Raw genomic sequence first — 8,876 nt, forward strand, 5'->3', positions numbered from 1 at the left:
AAAAAAGCGGATAAACAAGCAAGGATTTATTACCTGATAGAGACGTCCTGCTGTAATCGTTGCTGCTATTGTTCCTGTTTGCCCATTACTGACAAAGTATCCGATTCTGGATCATATGTATAATGTAAGGCTTGTTATTCATAAAAAAAAGTTTTTTTAAAGTTTGATTTCCATCTGTGTCGGCTGTAAATCCAAAAGTAGTATCCAAAGCTGCGCGTACTCGTAACTCTTCAGCTCCGCCCACCGCACGCCTTCAAGTGTTCGACATTTTACGGCAAAAATCGGAAAGGCTGTTCTTTCTTTTATAAATCTGACAAAACGAAAGACTCTTTGGGCATATGAATGATGAAATACTACTCTCTATATAAGCAAGATTAACATTAGATTGGCAAAAACATCTTGTGTTATGTCAGCTTTAAGTTGCAGACAGATGAACAAGCATCTTGCCAGAGACTTAGTCCTGAGAAGCCTGCTATGGCCCAAGGTATTCGGCGGGCCAGAAAAGCCTGGCCTTAAGCCCCAATGAAGCACCAGTGAAGCACGATCATGCCCCGGAAGTGATAATGCAAAGCGACAGGCCGCGGCAAGCACTGGCATGCCCGCTTGAAGCCCAATATGCTATTATGTTCTATCCACACTCCTATAGACCCTTTTAAAGTTGGTAAACATTGTGACGTATTTGTGTGGGCGGGGCTTAGCTGTAGACAGAAAGAGCCGCTGAGGCAATCTGCGTGACCGTGAGAGCTATTTTTGTAAATTAACTTGCGATTTTAACCAGGTTTTGGATATTTCCTAGACAACATATGAATTACCTTCGGGTGGTTTGGGCAATTTTGTCAAGGCTTATTGTCTAATGTAACCTATCGCTGGGCTAACTATGATTAGCAATGTGGATTATTTTAATATTATACCACGGGTCTGTTGAATGCTGGATTCTGATTGGCTGAGAAATGTTCTATGGGTGTTGATTATTTTTCTGTAAACCGCACACCTATCTTTTCAAATGTCTTAAAAATAGGCACCAGAGCAATGTTTGTGGTAACCGTGGTATAAGCGGAATAATTGACTCCGGTCCTTTGAATTATTTGAAAATAATGCACACCTACGGTGTAACAGCACTCCGCTTTGCGTCGTGCCGCATTACCACCTTGGTGTGCATTATTTTCTTATAATTCAATGGCCCGTCGTCAATTATTCCTTACATAATAATAATAATAATAAACTTTATTTTTCTATAGCGCCTTTAAAGTAGCATCTCAAAGCGCTGCACAAGGGAAGAGAAACAAGCAATTATACAAGCAATACATAAAACAAGTCAAATATAAAACCACACAAAATAAGAACGTAGGTGAGTTAAAAGAGAGTTCAATTTTAAGTAAAAACTACCCTAAAGAAATAAGCTTTAAGGGAGGATTTAAAAACACTAAGGGATTCGGCTTGCCTAATTGGAGCAGGCAAGGAATTCCAAAGCCTAAGAGCCCTAGATTAAGAGATTTAAGAGACCATTAAAAGGATGGCACACACATCTATCGCTGTATGTTTGTTTAACATTTAAGCTAAACAATAGCGCTGGAGGTTGGCGACTTTTCACTTATAAAACAGAAACTTGCTGATTTGTACTAGATAAAACCAACACAATAGGACATATACATTGATTATTTTACCTGATATGAAGTGTGTACTGAAAACAAGAGCATTATTTATGATCGTCCCCGTCCATTCAACCGCAATTGACTTCTTTATTTCTGTGAAGGAATGTCTGCCGGGATTCAGTAAAACGTTAGTTTTGAACCAAAAGTGTTGTCTCTTCTATTCTGGCAGCCAAAAACACAAAAAGATGACATTTTCAGGTCAAAACCTTAAACTTTTAGCATGCCTGCTATAAGTTCTTTTTATATATAGTTTGTCTCTACTTTACGAGTCTATACATTAGCCATTTTGACCAGTATTTGTACAATTTTTCCATGTTTATTTTTTAGAGAAAATGTGAGATTCTCCATATTATACATATATTTCATAATCATTATACATTCTTTTTCTTGGTGGATTCACATTCAACCATTTCTTAGTTATTGCCTTTTTGCTACCAACCAATAATATTTTAAGTAGGTAATTGTATTTAGTGATGGTCGTTTTCGAAGCACTGCTTCATGAGGCTTCGAAACATTTACAAATCTTTTGTTTCGAATCAGCCATTTTGTCTACTTTTTGTTTATAGACAGATTTAATGACAAAAATGTGCATAATTAAAAGGGTAGTTAATGATTTGTTTGCCCTAAATAAAACTAAAAACACATAATGCACTTTTAATTATGTCTTAATTAAGTTAATTTTTTTTTACATATTTTAATAAAAATCTTGCTATTATTTTGTAAAAAGAAGTGTAAAATGTTTGTACATATCTGCTTTTACAATATTTTGACCAGCAGGTGTCGCCAGCGTGTGTTGTGTTTCGAACTGCTTCGAAAAACTGAATCAATTTTCGAAGCAATCGGTTCAATTGATTCGAAGCTTCGATAAGCTTCGTTTCTCCCATCACTTATTGTATTGAGTATTAAAATCTGTTGGTATGTTTCCTAAATATATAGTCCCGAAGTTGTTCTCAATTTCAAAACCCAATATAAATTTTATTTCAGTGATTATTTCTAACCAATAAGATTAAATAGCCAGACATTTCCAAAATATGCACTGCAAAAAATGACTTTCTTACTTAGTATTTTTGTCTTGTTTTCAGTAGAAATATCTAAAAATTCTTAAATTAAGATGCTTTTTCTTGATGAGCAAAATGACCTAAATAAGTCTAGTTTTAAGACAAATAATATACAATTTAAGTGAAATTGTCCTTAAAACAAGCAAAATTATCTGCCAATGGGGTGAGAAAAAAAATTGTGAAATAAGATTTATTTTTTCTTAAACACTTAATTCAAGTAACATTTTCTCACTCCATTGGCAGATATTTTTGCTTGTTTTAAGCACAAATTCACTTAAATTGTATATTTTTTGTCTAAAAACTAGTATTATTTTCTTAGGTCATTTTGCTCATCAAGAAATAACATCTTGATTTTAGAATTTTTAGATATTTCTACTGAAAACAAGACAAAAATACTAAGTAAGAAAGTCATTTTTTGCAGTGTGTAAAAGTAATCAGCCATAGAGTAATTACTAGGGAAGAGCGAGTACAGCATTATCTGTATCTGTTAACCATATAAATTATCTGTATCTGTATCAGTGGGTGTGGCCTAACCCGGAAGAAGGCGGGGTTTGAGTTGTATATCTCTTTTAAACCGAATGAGTGTACAAAATTGTCTATTCTTTTAAATTGTTTAAAGTCTGTTAAAAACTGTAGTTTTAATCTCTGCCCCTGATGATGTCCTCCCGAAAGTGATGACACATCTTGGTCCATTAGCAGACTCTGTTAAGTCTTCAATTCGTAATCTTGGTGTACACATGGGGAAAGCATTTAGTCTTGACAATCATGTAAGTCATTTAGTTAGAAATTGCTTTTATCAACTGAGAAACATTTCTAAACTGAGGCCAGTGGTAACTACTGTGGAGTTGGAATTCATTATTCACGCTTTTATTTCCTCTCGTATTGACTATTGCAACTCTCTTTTTACTTGTTTAAATAATTCATCCTTGAAACGGCTACAAGGGGTACAAAATGCGGCCGCCAGACTTTTAACAAAGTTCCCGAAAAGGTCTTCAGCAACTCAAATTTTAATGACGCTACATTGGCTCCCTGTGAAATTCAGAATTCAATATAAAATCTTGGTTTTAGTATTTAGGGCTTTACATGGGCAAGCGCCGGCATATATAAAGGACATGTTGCAACCTCATATTCCTAGCAGGAATCTGAGATCCAGCAATTCCGCCCGGCTAGTGGTTCCACGTTCTAGACTAAAGACTAAAGGTGACTGTGCATTTGAAGTCACGGCTCCCAAGCTATGGAACACTCTTCCGCTGGACTTAAGATCAACAAACTCAGTGGTCAATTTTAAAAGGCAGTTAAAAACATATCTATTTAAAGTGGCATTCATGTTATTGCTTGGTTTTTAAAAAAAATCTTTTTATTTTTGTATTTATTTTTGTTTTTGTTTTAGTCTATGGTACTGTTATGTGTATATTTCTGTATTTATGTTGTAAAGCACTTTGTGACACTGCTCTCGAAAGGTGCTATAGAAATAAAATTACTTACTTACTTACATACCTGATGAGCTTGTGATTGGTGTCAATGTGCACCATGTACTTTGGGTGAGGAACCGTGTATGTCCTCCTCACCACACATCTTAGACGAGTCATCCTGGAAAGCACACCTACACTGTCCACGCGATGCATGGATGCATACACTCTGTCCCATTGCACTCTGTGTCCCTGTGCAAGTAGAGCACCTTTGACTACTCTGCATCCAGCATCTGGCATTGTGCTCTTAATTCCTGTGATCAACGAGTCCAATTCATCATCACTGCAGCCACTGTATGATGCAGATATATAAAGATTATTTTCAGCCATCCGCCTAAAAAGCGTAGCTCTCGACACACTGAGGAGTCTAGCGATGCATTTTGATGGCAGTCCAAGTTCTAGAAGATGTGTGAGGGTCTCTACTGACGTCGTCAATCGTGGACGCCCACGAAAGCCCTTCTGCAAATCCAGTGTTATGAATGTCTGCTCATTCTCCATTTCCTGTTGGATAACAGTACTTAAATCCAGATAATCCTAAGTCCAGATAATAATTCTTCCCCTACATTCACTGCGTCATCCAGAGCACTTAATAAAACTTAATTCTGATGGCAAACAAAATATAACCCTTCCATGTCAACAGGCTGCCTCTCCAAGATGTGTAGCAGTCGGTCATGCAATCTCAGAAAGATTTCACGCTTCAGTGATTCCTAAGGGATAGTGAGAAATAGATATTTAATTTTATTCACTTGCTGTCTGTAAACTTTTTTAACTTTCCTCTTAAATGCAGAATCAGAAGCTGTGAATTGGAGGCCAACTTCAGCTTCGTCTTATGCAGGTGTTGTGCCGAAATCAGACTCTCATCCAGAATCCCCCCCCCTGCGTGCACGCGCTTGACACCACTCGATGATTCTGGTGCGTTTGATTTAGTTTCTGTCTGTCTACAAAGATGTTTAAAATCATTGCTTTCCTTAAATCGTTGCGAAAAATGTATCAAAGGCTTAGACAATGTGAGAAATACTATCTGTTTTGATGAAGACTCAGTTTAGGTAAACTCAGTTTAGGTAAACATCGTAAATGTTTTAAGTTACTTACACGTCACATCTGAACTGTCACTATGCTTAAGCATTGTGAATTTATTGTCCATCGTTGGTTGCAGCCAGTGGTTATGTGCATTGTTGTACGCTGTGTTTTGTACTGTAATGTGTAAGTGTCTGCGTATTGACAGGATTCAGGGGTAACGTTAAGTTATAAATAAAGTCTCAAACTTATTTGACGTTCACTATTAATTGTTAATTATATGTTGTATTATTGCCCCATATCAACTCATCATTACTCCTAAATGTAAACACAATTGATAAAATGTCTGTAATTGATCTGTATTATTATTTTACATCTGAGATTTGTGTACATGTAACAAGTTATATTCATATTATAAATAAGACAGAGTTACACATTCTTAAAGATAATTAACTAAGTTATAAGAATGCAGACAACTCTGACAATGGAAGAGAATGAAATAAAAGCCTAAATGAGTGCTGTCCAAATGTCTGTATAACATACTTGCAATTTTTTTAAACGGTCAAAGATAATCCTGTTCCATGCAGAAAGATCTAATTTGACATTTATTTGTATTGTGCTATATTTATTATTTACTATAATAGGCTACATTAAGTGCAGTATAAACCAATTGTTTTGTTTTTAATTGAACATTTCCAATTCTTAAACTGTGTCTAACATTGTTTCATGAATCTTTTTGTAAATCACTGGATGAAGTCTCTACCAAATGAAAAAATGTCAATGCTTATATTTTGTTGCCAGTGCATTTCTCCCTGCCATAGCTAACTCACTGTAATATCACCTATGATGAACTATACAGTATGGTTCCCCCTAAAACAGTTCCTGTTAGTTTCAGCAGCGTTAAGGTAAGACTTCACAGCTACATTCTGGACACACCTGAGACTTATATTACATATTGTTCAAATTGGCATATCATGTACCCTTTAACAATGCTGAAATTGCAGTGTGGTTCCTCCTAAAAAAGATCCTGTAATAGTATATCATAATGGATATTACAATGCATTAGCTGTGGCTGCACTGGCAGCAAAAGTAATATAAGCATTTATATTTATTCATTTGGTAAAGACTTCATCCAGTGACTTAATATTGTGAAAAATATTTATTAAACAATGTTACACACAGTTTAACAATTAAATTTTTCCAAATAAAACAATGGTTTATATTGCACTGTGTATAACAGTAAATAATAAATATAACACAATGGAAATTTAGATCTTTTCGCTTGGAACAGGATCTTTGCCCATTTTGAAATTTGCAAGCATGTTATTTACAGATATTTGGACAGCACTCATTTGGACTTATTTCATTCTCTTCCATTGTCAGATTTGTCTGCATCTTTATAGTTTATTATCTTTAAGAATGTGCAACTAATGTATAATACACGAAGGTAACTTGTGTACAAAAATCTCAGATGTAAAATAATTATACAGCTCAATTACCAGACATTTTATTAGTGGTGTTTACATTTACATAGCAACGTTAGAAATTAATAGCGAACGTCAATTAAGTTTAATTTTACTTTATTTTATACACCCTGAATTCGGTCAACAGGCTGCCCACTTAATGTTACACATACATTACATTACAGTACAAAACACACGCAAACCACTACACAGAACAGCAGGCTGCAACGCTAGAAAATCAAGTCACAATTCTAAAGCAGATTGAGCGTTTTAATGTTTAACTTAACCTAAACTGAGTTTATGTTTCATCAAAAACAGATAGTATTCCTCACATTGTCTCAGCCTGCGATCAATTTTCGAAACATTTAGTTTAAAACATCTTTGTAGACAGACAGAAACTAAACCAATCGCACCAGAATCATTGAGCGGTGTCAAGCGTGGAAATTCAAGGGGGTGAGATTCTGGACGGAAACACCTGTTTCACTTAAGTTAACGTTACAACGCAAAATTGTGGCCGAGGGCAATAACTGCACAAATGCCCTAGCTGCTACCTCGGCTTCGGGCGACAGACTCTTTCAAACAGTGACTTAATTCACAAGAATTTCAACTTTATGGAAAGATACTAGCCTGACCCTATTAGCATTACGACGCGCTAGCATAGCTCGCTAGTTTATGTTGATAGTTGCACAATTAGACAGGTTAACATTAACAACAACATCTCATAACAAGGAGATAACTAGCTAAACACTTTAAGTTATACTTACCGCTTCCCTGTCGTTTCCAGAAGCCATGTTGAGGTCTCACTATTGACTGAAAGACAAAACTCCACCACGTGCATATCCCGCGCGCTGGGTGAACGCGTTCATGTGTTTGGCTGACACGTAACCAATCCCCACGTGGGGTGCGTTCTTGTGATTGGCTAAAACATTGGAGATATCTGATTGGTTGCAGATAATTCCGTATTTAAAAAAAGTCATTTGTGTGTCAAGCCAAGGCAGGGGCGTCTCAAAATTCACACACAAATGCAGTGAAGTTCACAGAACGCAATCAGTTTGCAAATCAAGATATATTTGTGTGTGCATCAGAAATACATGTATGAATCTTATCCTTTGCCTTTTTAAATCTTGAGTGCATTTGTAAAAAAAATTATTTGTGTGTGTATTTATGAATTTTGTGTGCATTTTTGAATTTTGTATGCATTTGTGAATCTTCTGTGCTTTTTAAATTGTGTGTGTGCATTTGTAAATTTGTGAGCATTTGTGTATCCTGTGTGTGCATGTATGAATCATGTGTGTGTGTGCATGTATGAATCATGTGTGTGCATGTATGAATCGTGTGTGTGTGCATTTATCTTTATTGAGACTCTTTTAGCTCCATAAATATATGTCCCAGATGTAGATGGACCTGTCCTACTGTAAAAGGATTCTGGACTTCTAAGCGTGAACTTGAGTCCAGCTTTGCTGCTGTGTTTAACTGGAGTTGACTGTGGAACACCCTCTAGTGATGACACATCCAGGACAACTTTTTCTGATCCTTTTCTGTTGATGTGAAAAACAAACTTGGCTGAGCCTGCACAGCAGAATCCCTTTGTGTTTCCTAAAACAATTCATAAAATAAATAGAGGTTAAAGTAGAAGTAATTTAACTAAAAGTAGTTATGTAAACAACAGTTAAACAACATAATCCAAACAACACGACAACCGAGCTACACATTGCATGACGAAACACATAGGAGTATTTACTGGCTGACAGAAACGTATTGGAGGAAAGGCAATGTATGTCCCAGATGTTGATGGACCTGTCCTACTTGGAATTGATTCAGGACTTTTAAGCATTAATTCGAGTCCGGCCACAATTCCTTCATTATCTTCTTTGCTGCTATGTTTGACTGGAGTTGAGAGTGGAAAATCTTCAAAAAAAAGTTGATACACCAAGGACATCTGTTTCCTGATCTTTTTGTGTAGTGTAACAAAGACTTGATTGAGTAGCAACAACAGGATCCGCTTGAGATTCCTACAACAATAGATCACACATGATTATAAATAAAAATCGAAATATTTATATTACAAAATTGTGTCAATGACATTTTAACGTCTTGTCTTATGTAAAAACTTTAAATAAATGAGATAATAAAATGTGTAAAATCAATAATTAATGTTTCTTAACTGTAATGTACTGATTGTTGCCGTTGTTATCGTGGAATAAGACCCTACAGTGT

General features: G+C 35.8%; 1 long non-coding RNA gene across 1 annotated transcript; it reads right to left on the reverse strand.

The window, feature by feature from the left end:
• Positions 1 to 3,429: 3,429 nt before the first annotated feature.
• On the reverse strand, positions 3,430 to 8,668 carry LOC141362147 (uncharacterized). The gene is made up of 3 exons (XR_012368138.1): positions 8,401 to 8,668; positions 7,424 to 8,255; positions 3,430 to 4,886 (listed from the first exon to the last, which is right to left on the reverse strand). It is a non-coding gene; the product is annotated as an uncharacterized lncRNA (long non-coding RNA).
• Positions 8,669 to 8,876: the final 208 nt, after the last annotated feature.

The sequence above is a fragment of the Misgurnus anguillicaudatus genome, chromosome 25 (assembly GCF_027580225.2).
Source record: "Misgurnus anguillicaudatus chromosome 25, ASM2758022v2, whole genome shotgun sequence".
NCBI classification, from domain to species: domain Eukaryota; kingdom Metazoa; phylum Chordata; class Actinopteri; order Cypriniformes; family Cobitidae; genus Misgurnus; species Misgurnus anguillicaudatus.